Here is a 9,522-nt window from a genome sequence, read left to right as displayed (position 1 = left end):
CCCCCCCCCCCCCCACCTTCCTCCCCTGTTCCCCCCCCCAACCCCTCCCCCCCCCCCCTTCCCAACTGCGGGACTGGCGCCGATCTAATTCCGCCTTGCCTTACATGGCGCTTTTTTTGCGTTCCCAAGGGGAAGGCAGATGGTGCTTTCTATACAATGAGTCATCCCTCAAAACACAGCCGCCCCGTTCTGCGCTCCGTTATCCTCGCCCGTCTTTCTGCAATCTGGCCGGCACTCCCCCGCTCTACCTTGTCTCCTCGCGGAAGGCACATTTTGCTCGTGGGAGGGGGCGGAGCGCTTGCCTGATGCAACGAATCTCAAGATTGAACGAGCAGGGACGAGCCCAGCTATTTATGGTCAGGAGAACCACGCGCGGTGGCCTCACTTGCCTTCAGCCAGGCCGAAGAGCTGGCTTGAGAGGAGGGGTCTCTAGCACGGCGTGATGGACGGGCAGTGGCTGCTCAGGCACACGTGCTGAAGTTTCTGTTTTTAGGTATAGCCTGTTTTAAAGATCCCTTTTGCCTTCTCTTGTGATCAGACACACATTTTGCCTGTTTCTTGCTCTTCCCCTTAGTATACAAGAAATGAGAACCAGAATTCAGAATGGGAATCCCAAGCTTGTTTTCAGTTGTGGTATACAAGACTGCAGACTTTAGTAATAATAAAGACCTGATTGTGTTCGCTTGCCCATTGTTTAAGCCATGCAGCAGGTAAACTAGTTTTGTTGACTTTTGGCACCTGCTTGCCTACCTACGTAATGGAAATACGGTTAGAATGTGCTGCACTCATTTGCTTATACATTTGTAAGGGAAACGATTCCTATTTGGAGAGGGAAGTCACCTTGGGGGTAGTATCCTGTAGGAGATTTAGTAACATCTGTTTATTCTTTGATAACTGACGTCATCAGTTACTATAGTGGAAAAATGCATTGCAACTGATCATTATCGGGCAATGTAAGTGTTATCTGTAGGTTTATAGCAAATTCTTACAAAACCTTCAACGGTGGGACATGATTGGTCTTACTGACCCTCCTGTATGGCCATGCCCCCCAAGCTAGTAAACTCCTTGTGTCTCTTCATTTGATGCTGAAATTAAAGGGAAGAAAAAGTGAATTGATGCAGAAAAGTCAAGCTATGTGCTAAATATGTGAACTGAGTCAAATTAAGGAAACCAGAAGGGTGTTATTCTTGTTCATTACTTGTGTGCAGAACATATATGAGAACAACTGCTTCTGTTTTGTTGGCTGCACACTCAGAGGGCTGATTTGGATGACTTTTGTCACAAGGAAAAATCTGCTTACCTCAGCAATGAGCCATTAATTAAAGGTGGACTATAAATAATGTAAATAAAAACAGTAACATCCATAAGCTCCAGTATCCATTAATTTATTTAACTTTATTTATAGTCCACATTTCTCACTGAGAGTCAAGCAGATTACACAGTATAAGTCTGTGCAGTCTACAGAATGGGACATTTAATAAACAGCATAAGCGGACTAGGATTATATAAATGTGAGACAAAGCGAAAAATATTAGATGTGACATGTTAATGCAGAAAATGATGTTACATAAGTAGAAGACAATGTGGTATGGCCAAGATAATGCCTGCAGCAAACAAATAATGCCTACTGTATAGTGTGGTCTGGTTCACGATCTCATTCTTCACAAAAAGTGCCTTCCTGAAGCATTCTATTATAACGTGGTCCTATTTTTATGACAATGCCACCCTGAAAAATTCTGTTCGCTTAAAGACAGAAGCAGGACCCTTCCTGATCTAAGGCAGGCCCTTCCAACAAGATGGGAACCACAACAGAGAATACACGTTAGTAGGACAGTATCCCCAGAAGCCCCCGCTGGGACAGATGAAGATGTGGCAGAAGATGCTGCAAAAGTGGTCTGTGAACTACACCTGTGCTATATTGATTGTTCCAGTAGACTGCCCTCTTCACTGTGAGCTGTGCATTTACACACACAATACAGAGGAGTTATCCCGGAGGGATATTTTTTTATAAGACTACAAAACTACAAAGAAAATATAAGGGAAGGGGATTACATCTAAGGATAAAGGATAGATAACCACTACACTAAAAACCCAAGAGGAGGAGATCATATCCATGTTAATCTAAGTGTTATTAAGAAAAGTGTTAGTACAACAATATACTTGTAGAGTTCTTGTTTGTCTCGGCTTCAGTGTTAGTTGTTGTGAGAGAATCTTGTTATTTGCTTCAAAAGGCAATTTTCAGAGTCCTTCTGCCTTTACTTTGGTTTTCTGTCTCTGAAATCATATGTAACTTTCATTGCGCCTGCACCCGTTTCTACAGCAGAGTCCTCATCCGTTCCATAGGTAGCGGAGTCATTTCGATTCTTCATCTTTGGATTCTTCCTCCAATCCCAACTGGCGTCTCAAAAATTCTTTGGCTTTAAAAATGGAGTTAATCTTTTCTCTTTTGTCGTTGATTTTAAAGACGACACCCTCTGGGATCGCCCACCTGTACGAAATTTCATTGGTTTGAAGAAAAGAAATTAAGTCCTTATAGCTTTTCCTGTTTTGGCGAATTTCAAATGGAATGTCTTTTAAAGTTTTAATTTTCCCATTTTCAGTGGAGTTGCTGAGGTCGCTTTTAAAATAGCATCTCTGGTCTGTCTTTTTGAGAGTCTGATCACAATTTCTCCAGGCAGGCTATTTTTTAAAAAATATAATTGGAGTATGCCCTATAAGAAGTCTCCATCTCTTTAACTACTTCATCCGCTGTTGAGCCTATTGCTGGAGCAATGATCTCGCTGAGCAACTTCCTCAGATCCTCTTCCGTCGATTCAGGAACTCCTTGGAATCTGAGAATCATGTTGGCTTTTTCCATTTGTAGCTGTAACAAACGGTTTTCTTGGAAGTTTTGTTTTGCTTCAACTTCCCCATTCTTTTCTTCATTTTCTTGTTTGTGGTGTCTATCTCTTTAATTCTCTCAGTCATATGCTCCACCTTCTTTGCCGTTTCTGCCAGTTGGAGCTGCTGGGATGCGAAGTTTTGATTCAGTGAAGTCAGTTGCTGGTTAATACCATCGAGTTGCTCCATCACCGGCTTGAGCATATCCGCTAACATTTTCATGATGTCTGCTCCCTCTTCCGGTTTTGGGCTTTGACTACCCGCTGGTTTTGCTTTAAACTTTCTTTGCGAGGCCACCATTTTATACGATTGTTTACAATTCCAAGTCGCTTCTTGCGGACTCGAAAAATCATCACCTTGATGTCAGTGCTCAAGTAAGTCTCTCAAAACAAAATCGCTGCTTGTTTCCCCCCCACCCCCTTTGTTACGCTTATCTGTCCGTTCGCATAAGAGGTTTCTCTCTTTGCGCTCCGCTTTCCCCACGGGGGGGGGAGTTTACTTTTAAAATATTCTGCTTATTTTTGTCGGTCATTTCTCTGACCTCGCTCACAGTAATCAATATCCCGCTCGATCTCCAGCGCTTGTCCCAGTCGAATCAGCTTGTGCCCGAGGATCACACAGCGGCAGGACCATCAGGGCGGAGGGAAGCCTCAATTGTCCAGCATTTAGCCTTCGAAGAGGCTGCGTCTCAAAAGCCCTATGGCCTGGAACCTATCACAAAGGCTCCGTGTGGGTGCTGCTTGAGGTAGCACCCTCTATACCGCTGGTGTGTGAGTCGCTCCCCCGAGGTCCGGGGAAAACAACCGCCATCGCTGATCCACTAACCGGAAGTCATTTATTTCAGTGGTTCTTATTCCCAGGCAAATGTTTTTAGGATAGCAGTGTATTTCTTCCAACATAGCTGCTTGAGTCACTTTTATGAAATTAACCAGGATTTGGTACATTGTGATTGTAGGCTTTCAGATGTCCTTGCTAACTTTTCTGCCTTTCTACATCTTATTTGCTGTTCTAGCTGTATCAGCATAGCCTTGCAGAACTTGCTGCCTTATTCTTCCCTTTGCTGTGATTTCCTATGTGGCCTCTATTTTATTTCCTTCTTATATTTTTGTTTCAGCTTTCCTCCTGCACTAATATTTCATCTGATGGCAGATTTTCTGGACCAGTAACCTCTTTGGAGATTAGGCCAACTAAGTGACAGACAAAACATTAAAGCAGTGAGGTTATTTATTTACTTCATTTATTCTCCATCTTTCCCCCCAATAGGGAGACAGAGTGGCGTACAACATTCTCCTAGCCTCCATTTTATCCTCACAACAACCCAGTGAGGTAGGTTAGGCTGAGGGAGTGATTGGCCCAAGGTCATCCTGCAAGCTTCCATGGCAGAGAAGGTATTTAAACCTGGGTCTCCCAGATCCTAATCTGACTTTCTCATTGCCATTTGTTGTGATGATAGTATGTATGAAGAATATATTTGTTATGCTTGTTGAGCCTGGTTTAAGTTGCTGCACATGACCGCTGTTGTTGTATCTTAGTTCATTCATATAGAGCAGAGTATAGTGGATCATTGTGCCGGCATATAAAATTTAACTTTCTTGTGAACTGCTTTAGTGCTGGTTTACTGTATGCCAACAACCTTCATTTGGAGTGACTTAAAGCAAGCTCAGTATGGTGGCTGTGCTATGTAAACCAGTCCTAAGTACTTGAGTGTTACAGAGAGAGTGATGGGGACATACTACAGAGCCCCCCCCCACTTGCCCCCAGCCAGGGGTATTTGAAACAGCTTCCTCAGTGTAGGCTCCGGCATTGAAAAGCACTTCTCCAAAGCCAGGAAGAAACACACACACACACTTTCTCTCTCTCTCTTTCTCTCTCTCTGTGGCCTTCTTTCATACAAACATCAGTCTTCTCCAGCAACTGAGCTATTTGAACTTGCTGTTTACTGTAGATGATGTTTAGGTGATTCCCCCTTTGGGAGAAATTTAGTATTCCTAGGTATCCTCAACCCTTGGTATCTCAGCCCCATAAATGTTCCTGGGAATCATATGCTGTTTTATTAACTACTCCAATTTTCATTGAAAACAGAAAGAAAGTAGATCAAGTGTAGCTATTCCACATTTCCAAGCTACGTAAAAGAGGATGAAAGCAAACTTTGTGCCTCCCAAAATTTGATCCAAGCACACCATTTGCATAAGCCATAGTATATATCCTTTTTATTTTAAAATAAATAGGTATAACTTCTCTGAAAGTGTGTATTTTTGGATACCAAGGTGATACCTCTGGACATCATAGCCTGAAATATGGTTTGTCTCTGGAAACATGGCTGTAGGGTTTTTTTGTTTCCCTATTCCTTTTTTCCTGTAGTGCTTACCAATTACCTTCTCCATTTCCTGCTTTTCAGTAATCATTGTTTGCTGTGAGAGCCGAATCAAGCAATCTCTGATTATGGCTAATTACTGTTTGCCCTCAAGCCAGATTCTGGTCCACAGGAAAACTCCAGTTAGTCGTAACCATGGTTTTTACAGTTTGGGTGCCATGATGAACTGTGGTCACTAGAAACAGAAAGGGGGAGGGGAGAAGCAGTCTGAGCCCTAAGGGAATATTCCTGATGTCTGAAGTAGGTCACTGTCTTTTCTTGGATCAAAGTATGTTGGAGTTGTAGATAATCCTATTTAGCTAAGCATTTAAAAGCGGCAACTCCATCAAAGACCAGTTCTTAACATCAAGATAATTGCATTATTGCCCAACCTGTTCCTAATGTTCATGCAGTTAGTTATACTGATAATACTAAATGTTTAGAATTGTGCTATACATTTTGTGTTGGTATCTTATGTATTGTGTATCTAGAAGGAAACACATTTCACTCAATAGGACTGCATAAGCCAAGCATGCTGGTATTTGCAGTGCGGGTTCCACACAGACAAAAAACAGCTTATTTTCTGTATGCTGTTGTGTTTAGTTATGTTGACTGCACATCACGTAAATGCATATATACCAGTTGTGTGATGTAACGGACTGAGTGTTGTGCTAGTGGAGAGATCAGACTGTTGAGTCTACTGGATTATTTTGGGCTACTCACATGAACCCTGTTCAGTCGTTATGACTTTGGCGATCAAATCATGCATAAACAGAGATATGTGGAATATTCTCAATATGTATGGTTGCCATTTTGTGCTAATAGGACCATGTTCATATTTTCCAGTTTCAGTATGTGGGATTGGAAGCCCGGATGTTTTGAGGGTTTTGCATGTACCTGAGCTGGAAAACAGAAGTGTTGCCCTGTTCATACAAAATGGCAACCACGTGTGTCAGGAGGATGATGGGTAGTGCACTCTTCCATTAACATAGGGTTGCGTATTTGTTAAGTACCATTAAGTGGCTTCCAACAGAAGGTGACCCTATGAATTAATGTCCTCCAAAACGTCCTGTTGTTAACAGCCTTGCTCGGGTTTTGCAAATTGAGGGCCATGGCTTCCTTTATTGAAGCCAATCCATCTCATGTTGGGTCTTCCTCTATCCTGCTGCCTTCAACTTTTCCTAGCATTATTGTCTTTCCTAGTCAGTCTTATCTTCTTGTGATGTGACCAAAGCATGATAGCCTCAGTTTGGTAATTTTAGCTTCTAGGTCATGTTCAGGCTTGACTTGATGTAGAACAAGGTTAGAATGCCAAAAATTATAATAACAAACAGGGCTTCCCTCTCAAGTGGAGGGGTGTTTTGAGAGATAAAAGGGGCAGGGAAATAACCACGAATTCCTTGGGTGAAGGATAGGATAAAGATGTAATAAATGTATAACATAATGCAGCTGCAACCATTTCCTTGATTGTATTAGCTAGAGAAGCAGCACCCATGATTACTGGTGGCTGTGGCTAATTCTTTCTCCATATAAGTGGTCCAGTTTGTAGTAAAAAAAATTCTACACAGCTGTGTTCCCAAAGAGGTACACTCCAGTGTTTCTTGTTTGTGTGAACTGACCCTTGTTTGTATTCTAAAGTGCAGTCACTTTAGTCTGTGTGCTGCTAAAAGAGAGCCTTTCGACATTGCTCGTATCTGTGTCCTTGTGTTCTGTGTGCCCATACTGGGTGAGGACTCCAGTGCTCATGCAAAATGGTTGATAGCTTTGGGCTGCTCTGAAGCTGAAGCCCCTGAGACTGACTCAAAAACGTGTTTAACTGGGTTATTTGTTTTCATTTATACCATGCTTTTCTCCCCCATGAGGACGCAAAGTAGCTTACCTTGTTCTCCTCTCCTCTGTCATATCCTCGCAACAACACTGTGCGATAGAGTGAGAGTGTGTGACTGGTCCGAGATCACCCAGCAAGCTTCCATGGAGGAGTGGTGATGGAGTCTGTAATACTGTAACCACTACACCACACTGGCTCTTTCACTGAATTAGGTAAGGCTTGAGCAGTGGCCCCTGTAATAAGCTGAAAAATCAATTCCCTTGATTGTAGCACACTGAAAAGAGTTGAGTATGTTAAGACTTGAAAAACGTTGGAACAAAATGTTTCTTAAAATAGTGCATTGGGGCCTCCTCCTTAGTTTATTTATACAGTTTATATCTCCCACCTTTGTGCCTTCACAAAGGCCACCAAGGCGGCTAGCAGTTTAAAACATCAATGATAAAATCACCTAGTTGGGTATTGCCAGATACTAGCAGTGGTCTCTGGGTATGGCATAGCTTCCTTTCCCAGTGGACATGTGCACTATTTGATACGTTGTAGATACAGTTTGTGTGTCGTCCCCCCCCCCCATTTTTCTATCCTTCTCCTCTTGTACTGGTCTGCTTTGCATCAGGGTTTCCCAGTACAGTGTCCATTGGGTGCCATGGTGCCCACTACCACCTTTCCTAATACCTGCCAAAGTAATTGGGGAAGGTGGGTCTTTTGCCCAGCAGGGCTTCTGATTGGCCATTGGAGGTCTGATCAGTTGGGCAGATTTTTAAAATGTTGCTTCGGCAGCAGCTGCCATCAAAGCACAAGGATCTTCACTGTATAACCGGAGGCGTGTGCTAGAAAGAAGCGTTCAGAAGTTTGGGGGTTGGTAAACACTTGTTGCTAGGTATAAACGACACATTAACAGGCATCTTCAAAGTATCTGACTTAATCTTTTACTGAATTCCAGAAAAGTGTGTAGCACATAGGCTTTTAGACAAAAATAATAAGTTAAATTGCAAAAAGAACAGAATAATTATTATCTGACTCAATCATATGAGTTTCCTTTCAAAGTCTGTGGTTTTAATTTTAGAGATTTTAATCTATTGTTACTGAAACTAAAAAGTTGCTGAAGCTCATAAAATATTGTTCTGGTGAATCTCATGATTTTATCTCTAACTATGAAGACATTTTTAATACTTTGCATAAAAAGTTCACTTTTGTCAACTCTGTTATTATTAACATAATCATGATAAATGTGCTTTATTTGCTAAGAAGTACTTCCCCCCCAAATGCATATTTTCAGTTCGCTGGTTTCTGCTAAGTGGGACATGATTCATCACTCATTTTCGGCAGTGTAACACTGCAAAATTTCATTGGGTTAATTCTAATGAAATACTTGTTTGAGTACCCAGTCCTGACAGGCTCTTCACTATGTTCATTCCTGTGAAATAATTGTTCCATTAACCAGTTTATTTTATTCTCAGATTGTGGGGGAGGGAGTTACAGGGTCATGGTAATCTGATGTGAGTAATTATTAGGAGAAGGAATACATCGTTAAAAATTAGAGTGATAGCGATCGCTCAATACTAAAAGCTCACATGTTCAGTTCAGCAGTTTTTGGTTCAAAATGCCATCTTTATAGGCAACAAGATATCAGCTCTCTATCTTAAAGCCTGCACAGTGTAGAGGTTAGCATGGTAGACTAGGATCTGGAAGGCTTGGATTTGAGTTCCTGTTTTGCTATGAAGCCCCTTGGGTGCCCTTGTACCATTCACTCCATCTTACCAACCTCACTGAAGTTTTGTGAAAATAAAATGAAAGACCGGTAAATGATGTGTGCTGTCCTGAGCTGTTTGGAGGAAGCGGGATAAAAATGTACTAAAGTAAATCTTTCTTCCTATGTATATCGTCCACAGTAGTAGAGAAAGGTGGAGTGCCATTGATTGGCCTGGCCACTCGATTCCTTGTGCACTTAACAGCACACAGTGACAACCCAGCCACTGGATAGTTTATCTCTGTATACAAGAAGGTCTTGTTTTCCTACCAACACCATGACTTCTAAACGGTTTTCACAGCTAAAAAGGAGGAGTTCCATTGTCAAGACATGTGCTCATCAAGCCTTGTTAGTTTTAGGGATGTAGATGGCCTCCCATCCACCAAAAAACCCCAAGAGAACACAGTCTGCAGACTAGACGTTGGTGGCTTCCCTTTTGCCAGTTACTAAAACCACTAACTAGGTTTGGTTTTCTCTGGCATGCTGACATAACAAATGTAACAGGAAGATCGGAAGCCCAGAGTGATAAGGAGCAAACACACATGCTTAGCAAGATTACAGACTGCAATCACAAATACAAATGGTAATAGTTATCAGGTCTACAGTTTTGTTAGACAATTTCTGAAAAATGACGAATTAGAAAACATTTTCAGTGCCCTAAATCGATTGCAATTCTGTTTGGCATGTTTACTTGATTTGTATATTTAGTAAACA

At 41.9% G+C, this 9,522-nt stretch overlaps 1 protein-coding gene across 1 annotated transcript in view; it reads left to right on the top strand.

The window, feature by feature from the left end:
* Positions 1–9,522, top strand: part of SLC7A1 (solute carrier family 7 (cationic amino acid transporter, y+ system), member 1) — a 55,803-nt gene that overhangs the window by 518 nt on the left and 45,763 nt on the right. The gene's annotated exons all lie outside the window — the stretch shown is intronic.

The sequence above is a fragment of the Gekko japonicus genome, unplaced genomic scaffold (assembly GCF_001447785.1).
Source record: "Gekko japonicus isolate JY-2015 unplaced genomic scaffold, Gekko_japonicus_V1.1 scaffold913, whole genome shotgun sequence".
NCBI classification, from domain to species: Eukaryota; Metazoa; Chordata; class Lepidosauria; order Squamata; family Gekkonidae; genus Gekko; species Gekko japonicus.
The sequence above is the reverse complement of the archived record's forward strand: the minus strand, read 5'-3'. Positions and strand labels throughout refer to the sequence as shown.